Source organism: Solea senegalensis, linkage group LG3, assembly GCF_019176455.1.
Source record: "Solea senegalensis isolate Sse05_10M linkage group LG3, IFAPA_SoseM_1, whole genome shotgun sequence".
In the NCBI taxonomy this organism is placed as follows: domain Eukaryota; kingdom Metazoa; phylum Chordata; class Actinopteri; order Pleuronectiformes; family Soleidae; genus Solea; species Solea senegalensis.
Window position 1 is genome coordinate 22,215,174 of NC_058023.1, and position 17,596 is coordinate 22,232,769.

Sequence of the window (17,596 nt, forward strand, 5' to 3'; positions counted from 1 at the left end):
ATGACTGTGGGGGTGGGGGCATGTAAATCAATTAATTATGTGAGCAAGTTGAGAATTAATTAAGGAGGTGTTCAAAGTTAGCAGGGATCAGCTTTGTATACTATTATAATAGAATATAATTCCATTCTTTAGAATGACTCTCTCAAGGTCAGGCCTCCCACCAACATCACTGTAAATACATACTTTACGTCTGAATATTAATTTTCCCTAGTTCCAGTGGAAATGCAACAATGTGTTTTGTTGTTGAGAATTAAGAATACTAAAATCCTACTGATAATATGCTCTTAATTCTTTGTTTTTGCAAAAACAGACCATAGGGTGAGGGATAAGTGCACGCGATCCTGACTGCTGATGTGTTTTAAAATCAAATAGAGAAGGAAGGGGGGCGGGTGACGAGTTTAAGTGCCCTTTTCCCTTTCCCACATTGTCTCGATAACAACGATAAGTCCAAGGATTTGTGGCACAATGAGGGAGGTTTATTAGGTATGAAAGGACTGGAGATTAGATCAGGAAGTCCCCTTCAAATTCTCACACACATAAGCACAGCAGATAAGTCCGTTACCGCGGGACTTCCTGTGAGAGAATAAGGTACAGGTTTTTTACTGGACAGTCACGCAGCAGAAAATGACATAAGGTACATGAAATCTCTGCAAAACGTGTGCACCAATTAGCTAATGTGTAAATGTGGGTATTTTGTTATGAGGGGGATGTCATTAGATTGCCCTTCAAAACTCCCCCTGCTCATTTACATCACTTTTAAGAAAGTACACAACATGCCATTTACTAAATCTCTTGCACACACAAGAAAAGCTCGAGCACGTCGCCACCGGCGGACAGATAACATTCACTGAAGGAAAGGAGATGACTTCTACAGCAGTAATTAAGACACTGGCATTTCAATCTTCACTGTGCTAATGATATGCATGATATTAATTAGGCCTAAATGATTAACATAACAACCGATGGACAATGTCTTGGGGAAGAACGGGGCTGTCTCCCCCCCAAATTAATCACTCTCCCTGAAGCCACAGGCTCATTAATAAATCCTAACAGACAGCTCGACTAACCTTGACAATAATTGTGAGTCGTGTATTTGTTGGAGGTAATTTGATGAACTCTCTGAAAGCACAGGGCGATGTCATGTGGAGAAGGACACGACCAAAGAGGATTTGCCAGAAACTGAAACACGAGTGAGATGGGAAGATGGTGGCTGCAGAATTGTAGGTGATGACACTTTTGGACAATCTAAGACCACCACAGGTGTGGTTCTCAAACTGTGGTACGTGAGCTTCCTCTGGTAGTACTTGAAGGAAAATCAGAAATATTGTTCTATTGTAAATACCAGGGTATGTGATCGAAGTGGAGCTGAGGAATTCTGATAGGAGTGAGTAAAGAAAATGAAACAAATAACTCCCCCAAAAGAGTCACCTTATCTCTCGCTCCATCTTAATCTAATTTCACTAGACCAGTGTCTGAAGTATATGCGAGGAAGAGGATGATGATGATGAGAGAGCAAATTATCCTAATGGGAATAAATCTGCCTCCTGTGAAAAGTCGGGAGATGACTTTGCTCGACCTTTTTACGCCACGGTATTTTAACTTTGGCATTAATGCTGTTACTTCAAGAGCGCAATATATTCTCAGGTGGTAAAAAAAAGTTTGAGAACGACAGCTGTTAATGCTATTCCACTAACAGACTGTATTTAATTTGTACCCAAATGTTTAAATGCACTTTTGTAAGTCGGAAATAATCTCTGGGTATTCTCTTGAATGACCATCACTGAAGGCTCATTCCCATTTTCAATGATGAATACAAACTACCGCCACCTGCTGGTAAGAAAAGTAATTTCCTCTCGCTCAGGCGCAGACAGTATATGCTGGTTCATTGTCGGCTGTAGTCGATGTGGTTGGTGCAAGTTCAAAAGTCTTTCCGTGAAACACGCCAATTCATTTGTTCAATTGTTGTTCCATTTAGAGTCAAAGGGCCTGGACACCGTGGTTGACAACTAGTGCCATCCAGTAGGTGTGTCACACCGCGGTGAGACCTGCCCTGTTTTTATATTGACTTCCTGTCTTTTATTTTGAAAGTAACTCTTCTCTCATGGCAGACCACTTGCCCTTCCTGTCACCAGCCTGATCACCTCCCTTGATTGCCCCGATTGTTTCCACCTGTTGCCCCACCCTCATCATGAGGGTTCATTTGAGCCGGATCCTGCCCGAACGAGATCCGCCACCTCTTAATTTTGGCCTCCCTGTGATCCGGTACTTATTTGGGCAGCTCCGGTACCTCTCAAAAATTAAATTTAATTAAAAGTACTGGCCCGAGGACGCACGTGCGCTGTATGGAGAGACTGAGGTTGAGTCACTGTGTCAGCGCGTGCCTTTTTGCTCACATTCACCATATCAACTTTAATCTTCCTAAATCTTGTTGGACCCCCCCCCCGGCTAAATTCAATCCAGTCCCGTCCGTGAGGTCGTGGGTGGCCAAAGGACACAGAACTGCCACAGACACATGCAGTAAAACCCAAAAAAAAGAGGAGGAGAATCCGAACATGCTCGTGATGTGGGGTGTTCTGGACAACTAAATATGGTGAGCATACTGTCTATTAATAGGCCGCCGTGCCAATATTTGAATAATAATAATGGAAGAGATGTGTGATTTATTGTATTTGTTACACATTAGACCTGACTGTATACTGTAAGTCCCACCTGTGTGATGTGGGCATTTGCCTGTGGTGTGCAGAGTATAGGCTAAAATAATTGTAAATTATCGTCATAACATTTATACCATGGATATTATTTGAAATCGAGGCTTGTAAGTCCCACAGTGTGGCAAGTGGGCATTTTCATGTTGTTTTCTGTGTACGTTCCGGGATTTGTGCATCCCTGAGCTGTCATATGTACTGTGCATTCCGGCACCTTATGATTTACAAATGAATGTATTTAGTTTCTGCATCTCCCTTTGCTCAGTGCCAGAGTGTCATCGTCCAGGCCACATCTGGCCTTGTTCACGCCATTGCTCTATTTTCACGTGCCTTGCCTTGATTTTGATTTTATGACCTCGTTTTCAAGAGAGATTTTTGTTGATAAGTTTTGTAACTTAGAACCTGTTACTTTTAGCCTCTTTGAGAGTGATTTTTTTTTTGTTCTTTTGAGTTTTCATAGTCTCCATGGTGCATGTTTAGATGGACGGGCTCACTGGGAGGCCCACCCCTGATTTTCCTAATACATTTGGTTACATGAGAGCGAAAGTACACTATATGGACCAAAGTATTGGGACACCTGACCATTACACCAACAGAGACTGTAATGACGTATTCAGAAACATGTGCAGTACTTTAATATGGAGTTGTAGTTGTAACTGCTTCTTGGAAGACTTTCTTCATGATGTTTTTTCTATGGTAGTTTATGTCCATTCGTTCTGTAGAGCATTTATGAGGTCAGGTTTGGTGAACGGGGCTTAATACTCAATACAGTATACAAAACTCTAGGATTCAAAATGGGGATTCACAAGCAAAGCATTAGATAAGATTTGTGTGTTTTCGTGAAATGTCACTTATTTCTGTAGAAAACAAAACATCAGTAAACTTTACTTTTGGTTGGTACAATTTTGAGGATTGTTTTTTTTTTTTTAATCCATGGATTAAATCCAAGTGTAAAGAATCACACACACACACACTCAGTTTGATGAAGCTAAATCCAAAACAGTTGTTGCAATAATGATAAAAGTTTCTTCAAGATCAATAGAAATGTGTTTTTTTTTCCAAAAGTAATTTCGACAACAAACCCTTTAGCATCCACACAAATTAGATTTAGTCCGAACATTGACTGCTTGAATTTTCTGTTGGTGAAATCCTTGATTTCACTGCCTGGGCCAAATAAACATTGCACAACATAACACAATTAACCTGTTATTATTGTAGATCAGAGACGTGCTTTGAGGGACGGACTTGAGTCTGGTGGCCCAAGCAAAATTTGAATCCAAATTCTCTCCTTCTGGCCTCTCAATTGTCTGTCATTCAAAACTCCAAGGACAATGTAGGATCACCTCGTTCTCCTCTTTGCTCCACTTCAGAGATGTGACCTGGTCTTCTAGGCGAGAGTCCAGCGGGACTTCCGACGCAGTGTAGGGAGGAGTGGGAGAATGCCTGTAGGTTGGACTCTCCCTCTCTGGTGAGCCAATTTAGTTTGACCTCTCATCTCGTCTCTGGTGTTGCAAGTCCAGATAACTGTCCTCCAATCTGACGGCTTTGTCACGGATGTGTGGTCGAGCTTCGGCGGTGGCAGCAGCTGAACCTGAACATCCCACAACCAGAGGGATTACTGTCCATGCTGAGGACCCGTGTGGGGGGAAGGACGGACAGACAGACATCTTTTTTTTTTTTTTGCTGGCATTTGAATGTCTCTGACACGGTCAGATATGAATTGGGGCAGAGAAAGTTGCTGGCAGCTACAGATAGGCCTGCTTACCCGTGACTGGAGGGGCAAGGGTTCGGTCACTCAAACTGTATTCTTGTGCGACATGGATGCAAAGACTTTGCCAACACTGAATTACAATTTAGGACAAGACAAGTTCACCTCTTGCAGCGTTCTGTCTGATGAGTTGTTGCATTTATGCACAATGAGTCTATTACACACAGGAGACAGCGTTCAGTGAGCTGCCTGTTTGTAGAGGGAGACTGGAGAACTGGAACATTATTTTTATGTGAACAGGGACAGCAGAGAAGCCATGTTCCGGCTCTCTTTTCTTCCTCGTCTTCTACTGTATCTAACCAAGTAGCAACCAGGGAGAATCTGGCTCCAACTGGACTATACCAGCTGTAAATCAATGTATCCATGTTCTTTATCGGCTCTTTGCCTTTTTTATTTTATTTCCCCTTTCATTTACAAAATCCTCACCGTGTTCTTTTGAAAAAAGACCTGAAACTATCGTTAGATTGTCAGGAAAATGTTGTACTGATGCTATTAATCAATGTCGCCCTCTAGTGGCTTTTCATTATATTCTCATTTCCTGGTCGGCTTTAAATAGAACCAAGAAGAATACGTCCATTTTTTTTTATATATGGTCTGTAGGTCAATGCTAACTAAATTATACAATGCAAAAAAAAAACCCTAAACAGTCCCTTTAACATTAGAACACAGTGTGTGTGTGTGTGATACAGGATCAGCCGTCATCCAGCTTTTAACATGCAGGCAATTAAAGAAAAGATAAACACATTTGGAGAATGTCACTTCAAGTCGCTTATTTTTCTTTAGTGCACATTAATGAATTAATTAAATACAACTCCACATAAAAAAAACAAGCATAAGCACAAACAGGACTCGTATAAGCATGATAATTAAGACGATGACATTAAAGCACATAAACGCAGACCAAAAGACATAAACAGTGTCTGAGTTAACAGTGACATAATAAGCAAAAAAAAAAACCCAGATAAATAACAGAATTGTCAAGGGCAGTAAACATTTATTAAAATGGATCAAAGGATCATGAGGAGTAAATTGCATATTGCATTACAGCCATTTGTAAGTGTCGAAGTCAAAAGATGATGTTGTTCAATGACAAAGACCTGAGAGAGAAAAGATAACTTCTTCCTGTGTGAAACCTTAACGAGGTGAGTGGCAGGAGACAGGTGTGCAGGTGGCGCAGGTGAGTTGATTAGCACAGCTGACTTCACTTAACTCATCACATCCTGGCTCTTGCATGCAGGCGAGTTCTGTCGCTGTGCAACAGACTTCAGCTGATGTAAGACTCAAGGGAACACTTAAGAATCACCGTCTTTGGTTTGGTTGCGTGTGCGTGTTGCGTTATATTGTTGTCAGAGTTATACAATTCACATCAGTGGTTACGTCACTGTGTGGTTTATAGGGGTATCCTTAATTTTCAGAGCAAATGTCGAAGCCAGCACGGAGAGTTTGTGTTAATTTATAGACATTCCATGTGATGAAGAGCAGCTGTGTGCTGGTTTGTGCTCGACAACTGTCAGTGGCAGGAGAGGAAACGAAATCTGGGCACACAAAGGGTTTCGTTGAGGTGCTGGCAGTGGCGTGCCCAGACATTTGGAAGGGCAAAAGTGGGGCACTAGCATGAAGCCAACGACCTCCACAAAATTAAGCAAGTTCAAGTTGGGTTTTGTAGCAATGTGTGTGACCTTTTTAAAGTGCTGTCTTTCAAGATGATCAATATCCCAATTAGCTGGGGGTTTTTTATGGTCTAATATGTCACTGAAAATACAATTCCAACTCTATTGCAGCAGGAAGTAGCTGGCCCCCACATATTTTTACACAACCTAATTGAAAAAAACCCAAAACAACCCTTGTTTGTGACTCAAGAGGACTCTTCCGTGCAGAGTGTTTTTGTCCATTACGGCCCCTAATGGATGCCGCTCAGCGCTGATATGTGCCTTGTTTAGAGGCAAGGAGAGCTGCTATAAGGCTGAATACCTATTGAAATCACAACAGGGGGAAAAAACAAAATTATTATTATTTTGACTGATATGCTGATTCAAAATTTGACGGAGAAAACAATCAACAGCAGTGCCAATCTTTGAGTCGTCACCATGTGTTCATGCTTCACCATGTTTCTTTTTTAAGCAGTGATTAACACTCGACTTGTATCGAAAATGTATCGCGAGTCAAAAGTAAAGCGAATTGCCGGCGGAAAACAATGTACAATTCGACGTGACTTGTTGATACTGAGGCGTCTGTGCTTGAGCAAGACGAACATGATGCACTTGTGCACAGAGAGGATGAACGTGGGCTAATGGAAAACTGTTAACTGTCATTGCTCAAGGGCAGTTTATCTGTGTCTCACAAGAGAGGTAAAAAACAAATGGATTTCCCCCAAAGTACAAGGCACGTTGCAGGATGTGGTTAGAATGTGAAATGCCCTAATATCCAAAAACCAACTCCACTTGGCATTTCAGCCACTAGAGGTCACTCTGACTCTGCTCCCTGTTTCTCACAAGAAACCTTCTGGGCAACATTTCACTGTACAATCATCTCCATCCAATTTGCTTTCCTGCAAATTAACCAACAGTAAATTGTATTTACAAAGGCAGGTGTGTGTGTGTGTGTGTGTTGTGGAGAGGAAGGAAGGCCTCAGTCCTTGTAAATGATTTATGGTCAAACCTCTGTTTGCATATTTAAATATGAACTTGAAGTCAGAACAAGACAAAACATTCCTAATAAAACAAGTCACTCCTTTTAATTTGAGTTTGTGTGAATCACTTCGTAAGAAAATAACCTCTCGTCCCACCGGACGTGATAATCTTGTTCAAGGTGCCTCCACCAGCAGTAAATCTTTGTCTGCATGATTCAAAACTGTTGCTCATAAACACTGCGTATTCAGTCCGTACCACTGAGCATGAGGCACATCTCACTTTTATCTGCAGCCCAGCCTCCCAATAATCCCCCCACCCCCATCCTGTCACTCCCCTCTCCTCACTCAAAAACCCCCCCACACATCTCCAGAAACCACTTCTGATGGAAAACGCAGCTGTTTGCAAGTTTGCTCGCTGAGAGAGCATGGAAACGGCTTGTAAGGCACGCTCCGGCAGTCCTACAGGCCTCCTGGCAGACTAACACAAGGGCACAGAGCTGCGGTTTCACATGGTTCAACGTGCTGCATGAGTCACTGACCAGAAACATGTCTCTGCCATACAGGCATGGTGAGACTCGGTGACTTACACTGTGGTGGGTGAGGACCAAAGACAATAAGCTGTGGGGAGCAGCATGTGGACATAAGAGAATGATGCCCATGCAATTCTCTTATGCCTTTTTTTTATATATATATAAATAAATATATAAATAAAAGGCTAATCAAGACCATGTGAGTGCCAAGAAAATACCCTTTAATGATGTGAACTCACATAGTGAAAGTGGAAAATGTGGCACAAAGGGCTTTCAAAACTATGAAACTTTTTTTTTTCCATTAATGATTATGTGTTGGCAGCAGACTGTGTATAAAAAGGGACATAATCTTAAAAGACTTGAGATTCATAATATGACAGGTGCCACCATGTCAATTTGTGAAACCAGGGATTCAGACGTCACCTACAAGGCTCCTGTTAGACGATACTGTCAATCACATGTTTCCACTGACAGTATATGGCGTGATTTATCATCTTTCTCTCTCTGACATGGGAACATCATTTATAAAACGAACACATGCTATTGGATATAGGTGTGTCACGATCTCGGTTGGTAATCGAATAATTGATCGAATCAACATCACCATCTCGCCCTTCGAAAGCAAAGACTTGACCACGTCCCCAGTGAGACGTCCTGCAGCCGTGCAGAGGGGGAAAAAACAATAAACTACGAAAACAACAACTGGTTTTTGCTACATTCATATTGTTAGTGCATTATTTAAACAGTGTCTTACATTGCAAATAAATGATGTAGAGAATCGAAATGGGAATAAAAAAATGAGTAAAACAAATGAGCCTATAGGCTAAATTGGACGAGCCCAAAAATGGACAAAAATTGAAAACTGAATCGCGGATTTGAAGAATCATGACACCCCTACTGTTGGAAAACGATTTGAAACTAGTGATTGACACAATTAACACTACAGGAAAATGTTTACTGATGTTTTAAATCGAGTGAGACATTGGCAAATTCTCATGGAGACGTCCATTCAGAGTTCTTTCTGCAACCAGTGGACTTGCCCTTTATGTCCCACTTTTATATACAGTCTGTGGTTGGCAGAGTTCAGGCTCTTAGCTGAATTAAAATAGAATACGTTGGAAGGGATGAAATGAAATGGACCTCGCAGGTGGACACGAAAAGTGTGACCTGAGTCTTAAAGAGAGAAAAAATCATAAAAATCTGATGCTGCATTCTGTGCAATGAGTGTTGGTATATGAACACGTCAAAAATGAAACGCCGTTCACAAATGCAGTGTGCGAAGCATGCAACCTTTCTGTGAAACAAAACTCGTTTTTCACCAAGTCTTTCACTTCCCCCGTGAAAGACTGGCATCTTGGCCACTCTTCCTGCCCAATGTCAGGCCATGGATGAGCTCCAGTTCCTCCTCCCGTGTGACCGTTCAAAGATGAGTCGCCCAACTCTTGGAGTGGAATAAATCAAAGCTAGGTGCCAGATGCACTCTCATGACCTTCAACAAGTCAGCAGAATATGATTCACGAATCATGGAACATGCACAAACAAAACGACATCACATGTGTAAACTCATACCTCATCAGCAAAACTGCCCTCGTTGGAAAGTTAATGGTAAATGGTCTGTTTATTTATGACAATTTTCTAGTTTTGATGAGCACTCAAAGCTGCTTAACATGGATTAGTAACGGGGCCGGGAATCGAACACCTAACCTTCAAGTTGAAAAACGACCTGCTCTACCACTGAGCTTAACGCTTGTCGGAAACCGTTTAATTTAAAGTCCTCTTTATCATATGAAAATGTACTTCCAAGTTATTCCTGGACAGGAGCTTTGAAATGAGATGAGATTTTTTATGACGCTTTAGGGCATTTTTAAATTCACCACAGGCATGAACTGAAGCTGTGTTCATTTGAATATTGCTCACGTCAAAAACAATGAAAGCTGCTTTTCCCCTTTTGAAAAGACTTGCTTTTTAATATGCTGTTTTGTAGGTGTCAAAACGATCACTGCAGCCATGGCACGGTGCTAAAACGCTGCAGCGTTGCTGTATGATTGATGCCGTGTGCGGCACATATGTGCGGCGTTCACGCTGGTAATTACAACACTTTCAGAAGATGTGGGATTGGCCTTTTGATGTATGTTTGCCTGCAAGGACTTTAAAGATCTTAGCAAAGAACCATCTGGGACTGAAAAGAAAGTCGCTGATGGGATAAAAGAAAGAGGGGTGAGGGGTGGAACGTCTGTCAGACTAATATCTGGAACTGGAATGCAACATATTCTTCAAAGATGTTTCTTTGAATCAAGAATTTAGATAAGGCTGTTACGTGTCCTTTGCATGTACTCCTATAGGACTGCAATAAAGTTTCCACAATGCCTAGACCGTCAGCCTTAATACGTTTTATAATGATTTCATAATTGTGCTCTATTGTGTTCTTTGTATTCTCAGACTATATCCTATGGTGCTGAGGTTCTCAAATATTTTTCAGCCGAGGATGAGATGGAGGATCCTGATGTATTCTCCTGGGGATAATTGTTTGATTAGAAATATTTATTCTTTCAAAATGAAAATTAATCTACTATTCATTGTACTCTGACATCGTAAAAATACACAGGCCGACATGAATATTTGAATAAAAGCATCAATAATGTGGTGTTGTGCTTTTGTCACATCAACATCATGTTTTTTGTGTCAGTATCAGGCTCCGTCCACATTACTCCATTTTCATTTAAAAAAATGCATAAATTCTTCTCTGGATACGCCTACCGCCCCCAAATTCCCTTAGAGCCCACAAAAATGTACAAGTTTGAAAATATTGCAGTGTCTGTTTTAGTTTTAAAACTCCAGGGGCAGCATTTGAGTCTAGACAGGCAGAAATGGAGACCTTTTGGAACCCATGACACAGTTACCTGCCATGATTCAACTATGTTGACGGTTCATTCAAGCACCGCCGAACTGCATTGTGGGTCTGACGCTTCACTTTGCTCATGTTACATGCAGCTGCAGTTTTAGCCAATCAGATCATGTTAATGCACTTTGCTTCAACACTACACGGCTCCAATGGAGCTTGAGGACAATATTCTCCGTGGCGGACATGGTGTTTGGGTCACGTACAGGAGAGAAATCTCAACACGAAACAAATGACACAAAGAATGATTTACAATGTCCATGCCTGGCAAAATCAAAACGCATTAAACAAACACCAAACAAACAGACCGAATGATATGAAAATAGGGTAAATATACGTTAAAAAAAGTTGTAAATTCAACCAAAACCCCCAACTTATAATTAACCTACAAATTTGTATACACACATACATATAAAAATAATTTAAAAAAAATTAAAAGATCGATCTAAACAGACACTCATATACAGAACTTTGAATAAGAGTGGACAAGACCAACCCAGCCAGAGATTTCTCTATTAGAGCAATCTCCCTGAAATGGTTCAACCATTCTTTTGTTGTTGGAGGATCAGGAGAGAACCATGCATGTATTGTGCATGTATATGTATTTTAGGCAGCTGTTAAACCTGCAAATATGATCTTCCTAGATCATGTATCCTCCAATACATCCAGTATCATCAGTAAACACAATTAGCGAGAGTTGTCTCGGGATTGGAAATTCCAGGATTTTCTCTTGACACTTTGCCACCGTGCTCCAGAGACCGGAGACATTTGGGCATTCCTAAAAGAATGATCGCATTTCTTATAGATTACTTATGATATGAAGCTGAAATGCATGCAATACTTTGATCTGAATTAAAAATGAGTCCCTTCGGAAAAGTCCAGTCGATATTTTTGAAGCCGCAATTTGCACTGATGTTCAGCAGTCATCTTGAGAAATGCAGTAAAGCCATGTATAGATCTGTGTACATGCCAGCGATGGCAGAAAGTATACAGTATATACTAAAAGGCGAAGGTATGTGCTTGGTGGAGTGCATGAGGTGCAGTGTCATGTTTTGTGACTTATGGCTCCTGGTCTACCGATGTCTCTGGTGTGAGAGCCTGTGATTATTTTCTCCTCCTACTCCTAAAACTGCTGAAAGCAACAAGTCCAGTCATGTTCCCTTGAGGGCAGTAGAAAAGCACTCTGGGAAATGTAGGAAGACGAGATGAAAAGGCATGTTGAGGACAATAAAACGATATAACTTTATTAGAAACATGAGTATTTTCCAATGCTGACTCCTGCGCTTTCCCTGACAAGTCACTGAACTGTTTTTTCCTCTCATTATCTTACTAATTATGTCAGTTTAATGAGATATAATTGCTTCATAATTTAAAAAGAAGAAGAAAGAAATATACATCCTACGTGTCTTCTAACAAAAACAATCCTCTTATATCCGTAAAGCAATTTGCTTCAATTTTGCCAGTCCTCGTCATGAAACCACGTCGGAATCTATGGGCTAAAAGCAACATCTGGCTGGTTTTAAGAGTCATGGGCAGTTTACTGCAGGTGGCTGTGGGCGGGATTCATCTGGGTTATATGGACCATGGCAGTTTAAAAGGGTCAGTACATAGAAATACAACACAACCCAGGGTCATGTGGAGCACTGGAAATAAGGAAAATGGCAGAATGTCAGGAAAACTGTGTATCTGCCATTTTCCAACAAAAGATCTTTATTAATTCTATGATGGATTTTTTTTTCAGTAATTGGGCTTAGGAACTATTTTAAGACTTTTGCTGTGTTTTGTGCATAAAACGTGCATTTTCGTATTTTGCTGCTGGAATGGTTTCAGCTGCCTTTGGTGAGACTGAGAGGAGGTGAAATCTTGTTTAAGTCCTGGACGGCGGAAATCATTATGTTACCCTTACTATCATGGAAAGTAATGTTCGGCAGTAATTTGTCCACCTGCACCTCTGCACAGCAGGCTTGGTAACAATTACTGGCCCAGGAAAGAAAACATTACAAAGTCATTACAATAATGATAGTAATTCAGACCAGGATAGACTCTGCAGGCTTTCTCCTCTTTCAGTCAGTCTCAGGCTCTACCTCTGCCTTCACTTTCAATTTTTAAGCAATGGTAACTTTTTTGCCCTCCTTTTAAAAGAATTAATTTCACTTTGAGAGTTTCTTCTTATATACACTGTAATCATGTACACCTTTCAGGTGACCCTTTTAGTTAAAGTTTCAAGAATGTGGGGATTTGAGTTTATAACCCCATAAATCACACACATTACGTCTGGAATATGAATACGGTGGTGAGCAAGGCTTGGAAAATGAGTCAGTTTAAAATGGTGCGAGACCTACACATACACATGTACATCCATATATATATGTGTGTGTGTGTGTATGTATGTATGTATGTATGTATGTATATATATATATATATATATATATATATATATATATATATATATATATATATACATATACATACATACTGTGTATATATATATATATAATGTCATTTGAACTTGATAAATGTGGCCGAAATGATGTCAAATTGAGGGAAGATGTTCAGAACTGATGCAGTGGAACTACTTGTCCCACAAGCAAATGGAAACCATGATGAGGCCGCAACCACAACCAAATACCTACATCAAGTAGGACAGGTCCTCAAGAGTCAGCTGAATGGTCAGAACGAGATCCAAGCCGTCAATATACCCTGCTGGCATAATTGCCAAGGGAGAGACGCTCCTCACCATGCATAGAGGGTTTCACCCTTAGTCCAGCACACTGAGTCAAGGACTAGTGAGTGTCAAAGCCACTATCCAGGATGAAACAACTAACCTCCAGAATACATCAGGAAGATGGCCCCAGCTGTAATGATGAAGTGAATGCCTCGGGCAGCTGAAACCCAGCAGCAGAGAGGAGGGACCAGAGGGGCGAAACATGGAAGGACAAGCCCCGACGTGGCATGTCCCACCGTCAAATTGGAGAGTGGCTGATATTGGAAACAGCAGATTGCAGGACAACATCTGAGATCCCAGAAAAGAGCAGTCCTAAGAACAGCTAAGATGTTGCGCAGAACCCTCAGGCTCCCAAGTCTCCTGTACAGGACCAGAGCTTGGAGGAGACACAAGACCGCCCAAGTGGGGCATACATACATATGCAGCTGGATAACTCAGTGGTTAACACTACTGACTTTGGAATAGGATGATTCCCATTAGGCTGTGGTCATCGAGTTGGATGGGAACCAGTGCAACCTGATGAGCAGTAGGCTACTGGAACACATCATAGATGGACTAATGCAGAGAATAGGCATCAGAGAAGGGATATATGCAGAGGTTGTGGGACCTTTGGGTGCTTCGAAAGGCAGAGTATGGACTGAAGATCCCAGGGACAAGAGAGAAGACTCCTACAAAGGGGGTTGAGAACGACAGGTCTAAGATCCTATAGGACTTCCAGATCCAGACAAACGGGAGAAGCTTGAGGAATACCAAAGGCTGGGAGAGGAGCTAGATGTGGAGAGTAAAGGCAACTGTGGTCCCAGTGGTGATAGGAGCACTAGGAGCTGTAACCCCCCCAAACTGGGAGAGTGGCTCCACCAGATTCAAGGAACAACATCTGAGATCTCAGTCCAGAAAAGCGCAGTCCTAGGAAGATACTGTGCAGACCTCCCAGAACTCACTTCTGGAACTTTTCTTCAGCAGTTGCTTCCATTTGTCTTAACATTAAACAAATCACTTCCTACATGCAACACAGAAATGTGGCCTGGTGACACGACATAAAAATGCTGTAATACTGAGACACAGAGAGTCAGGTGGAGCTGATCGATTTCACTGATTTGACCATGTTACACACTACAGTTTTAACCAACTTTCTCATATTTAATATTGTACATCAATCGCTGGTAGTTCATTTTTGTAAAAGTATGTATACCAGTATTTGTTTTGCAAATAAAACTTCTCGAAAAAATTATACAGTAGGCAGAAAAAAATGCATCTGCTTGTAGCAAACAAAGGCATATTAACGTCATATGTCTCCTCAAAGGGAGGGGGAGTACTAGACTTTCAGGGAGGAGGCCTGCTGGAGCCCCCGTCTGCCAGCCCAGCACTTATTTATGTTTGAGAAAGTGAACTGACAGTGCCAAGACATTATCCAAGACGCTGATGGAGTCGGCACACAGCGGCTGCTGCTGATGCTGCTGCTGCTGCCATCCAGTCTGGAAAACATTTGAAAATCTTTGTTATGAAAAGAGCACAAAAATGCCCATCACACGAGGAAAGACGGCTCCACTTTCCATCTGGAACACACCAAGTCAGTGTGGGAGGAACGTGTGTACGTTTTCAGCACAACAGAGCGGGTGATAAAATAGCTTATGAAAAAAAGAAAAATGGCTGCAGTCACTCTTCTGGGTGGGCCTGCAAGCATATGACATATTAGGCTTGTAAGGGATTTTTTTTTTTTATTCCTCAGCAGTTTTTTTTTTTTTTTTGTCGAGTTAGACTGATATATGAGGCCATTAAATATGCTCCGCTTTGATATGAGGTTTTTCAACATCTGAATCTTTTATTACCGTATTACATTTATTGAAACTGTTTTCAATTGAGTAAACTTCAGAAGGGCAGTAAATCCCAGAGATAAACAAGTAGAAAGGTGTTTTGTTGGTGTTTCGAAAGGTGTTCGTTACGTCTTTAGGACTCTTTGTGGCATAAACACTAACCTTGTCAGGACCAGTAGTCCTCATGGAGACCAAAACCTGGTCCTAATGAGGCAGAACCTCATTTCTGAGGAACATATCTCTATGCCCTTGTACAGCACTTTGAGTTGCTGGTTACATATAAGACTAATATTTAAATTGTGGTTAGGTTAAGGCTAGGACTTGGTAACTGGTTATGGTTTTAAGGTTAGGGGTAATACTTAACTTAGGTTGTCCAAATGAATAGAAGTCAATAAAAGGACAGCTGTTGTGTGACTCAGTTTTTGTATTTTCTCATTGGAGCACTTATTTTTAAGCATGCAACAACATAAATGCAGTGTTTTGTGGATTGAATAGAAGTTCTTCATAACTGTTTATGATCTCATCAGAAAGTATGTCCTTAAAAAAATGAATGACTAGATGTGAGTATAAAAATATGGGTACTTATTTGCCCTTGTCTACTGTCTCTGCCCATTATCTGACAACATTTGAGTGGCAGTCTGAGGTCTTTGTAGGTTTTACAGCAAAAAGTAAGAGAACAAAACAAACAAAATGTTTTTGTGTATTGGAGCCTGAATGACTTTTTAGCTTGTGACCTTTTGGACTGACATTACACTCAAACACACAAACAGAGTTGTCTGTGTCAATGCACCCAAAAAAAAGATGATTTCTTGTTAGTACTGGGTTACTCCCAGCACACAAAGCAACAAAAAAAAAATCTGTATCCTGTTGAAAAAGACTGTATCCCGGCAAGATAAAGCAGTAAACATATTCTGAAAACAGCATACACATTAGGTGACTTAAACCTATTTAGGTGAGCCTTTTGTAACATGGGTTGATGTCCTTTTATATAAGAAACCTCCCTTCCCTTCTGACGCTAACCAGAAAATGAGAATTTATTAAATAGCCACAAGGGGGCAACTCCGCAGGCTGGAAAAAGAACTCCATTTATTAACCCTAAGTCCATAGGAAACTTGCCGAATTTCAACTTAGCTTTTTAAACAGATTTTTCTGAGGAGTTAATAGTCTCAATCACTACTTTCGGGTCTCAGTTTCATTTTATTCCGGAGGCTTTATCACGGATGGTCAGATTCGTATGGGTCATATTTACTTGGTTGGATGCTCTCAGTCCTGCCTCAAACAACTACATTTCAAAACACCTGAACCTTCCCTTAGCGTTGGCGTCTTGCCGACAACAAGAGAAAAAGTTGATGTTGAAAAACGTCGTGTTCTGTCATGGTCTTCATGATATTTCAGACAGTCTGACAAGAATAAAACTCTGGTAATGCACAGAATCTGCTATGAGTTGCTTCAAACTCAAAGATAGCCTATAGCAGGCCTGTAGCCTGTAAAAGTCAACCAACGTCTGTCTGCTGAGATTCAAAGAGAATCAGCCAAATGCCAAACTATCCATCATCACAGTGAGCAGTCTCCCTGGACAGACCTGTGTGATGATCAGGCTCAGACAGAGCTGGTCTGAAGGGAAAATCCCCCCCCCCCTTCCCACCCCTCTCCAGGCTGCTTTCTATGCCTTTGACTTATGTCGTAATTTCTCACTGAAACCTTAACCAAACAATAAATAATCGACAGCTCAGTAGTTCTAAAAAGCCATGGTGTTTGCTCAACACTGCCTGCCAGGACATGCTTTTGCAGAGCGAACACTTGTGACAGTGTTGGGTTTTTTCCTTTGTCAGGCACCAGGTTTGAAATGTAGAAGCCTGCAACAATCATGTAGCTATTGGCTCGGTGGCCTCTAAACACAAACTTTGGTACGTGACCATTTTCATTTCTCCGTCTGCTCCGTCTGAGTTTAAAATCCCCTCAATCCAGGAACTGTCTCCGGAAAAAAGCATAAGCCTTTGAGCCGAGACTGACTCCAATGCATGTGCGGGGATTGGCCATATTGTTCTCATTTATGACTGGCACACACGAAGAAAGTCGAGTTAACTGCGTTGACATTCCAGCCAACGTATAAACTGTGGCAATTCGAATGTGTGTGTCTCTCCAGGAAAGCTATTGAAAATTCGATTGGGATTTTTTTTCCAGTAATCGGTACAAGATCAGAACTTTTCCTTGGAAGTGTTAGCGACACACAGTTTGGCACAGCAAGGTTTCACAAACATCGTTTGGCGGCTCTTGGTCTCAGCACACAGTGGAGAGGTTGACTTGTGAAAACACTCACACCCTGTTATCAGATTAAGTCTCTACAAAGAGCTCTCAGCATCAACAAAGGGGCAGAGATATTTCTTCCTTTGAAAAGAAAGCGACTCGATTGGCGCTGTGTCATGTTGGTCTTTCTCTTCTGTGTGTCGTCCCCCCCCCCGTCCTCATTCCTTCCTGTGCTTTCATTTGTTCGGGCTGTCGACAGTGGGCTTGCCCTGAAATTAA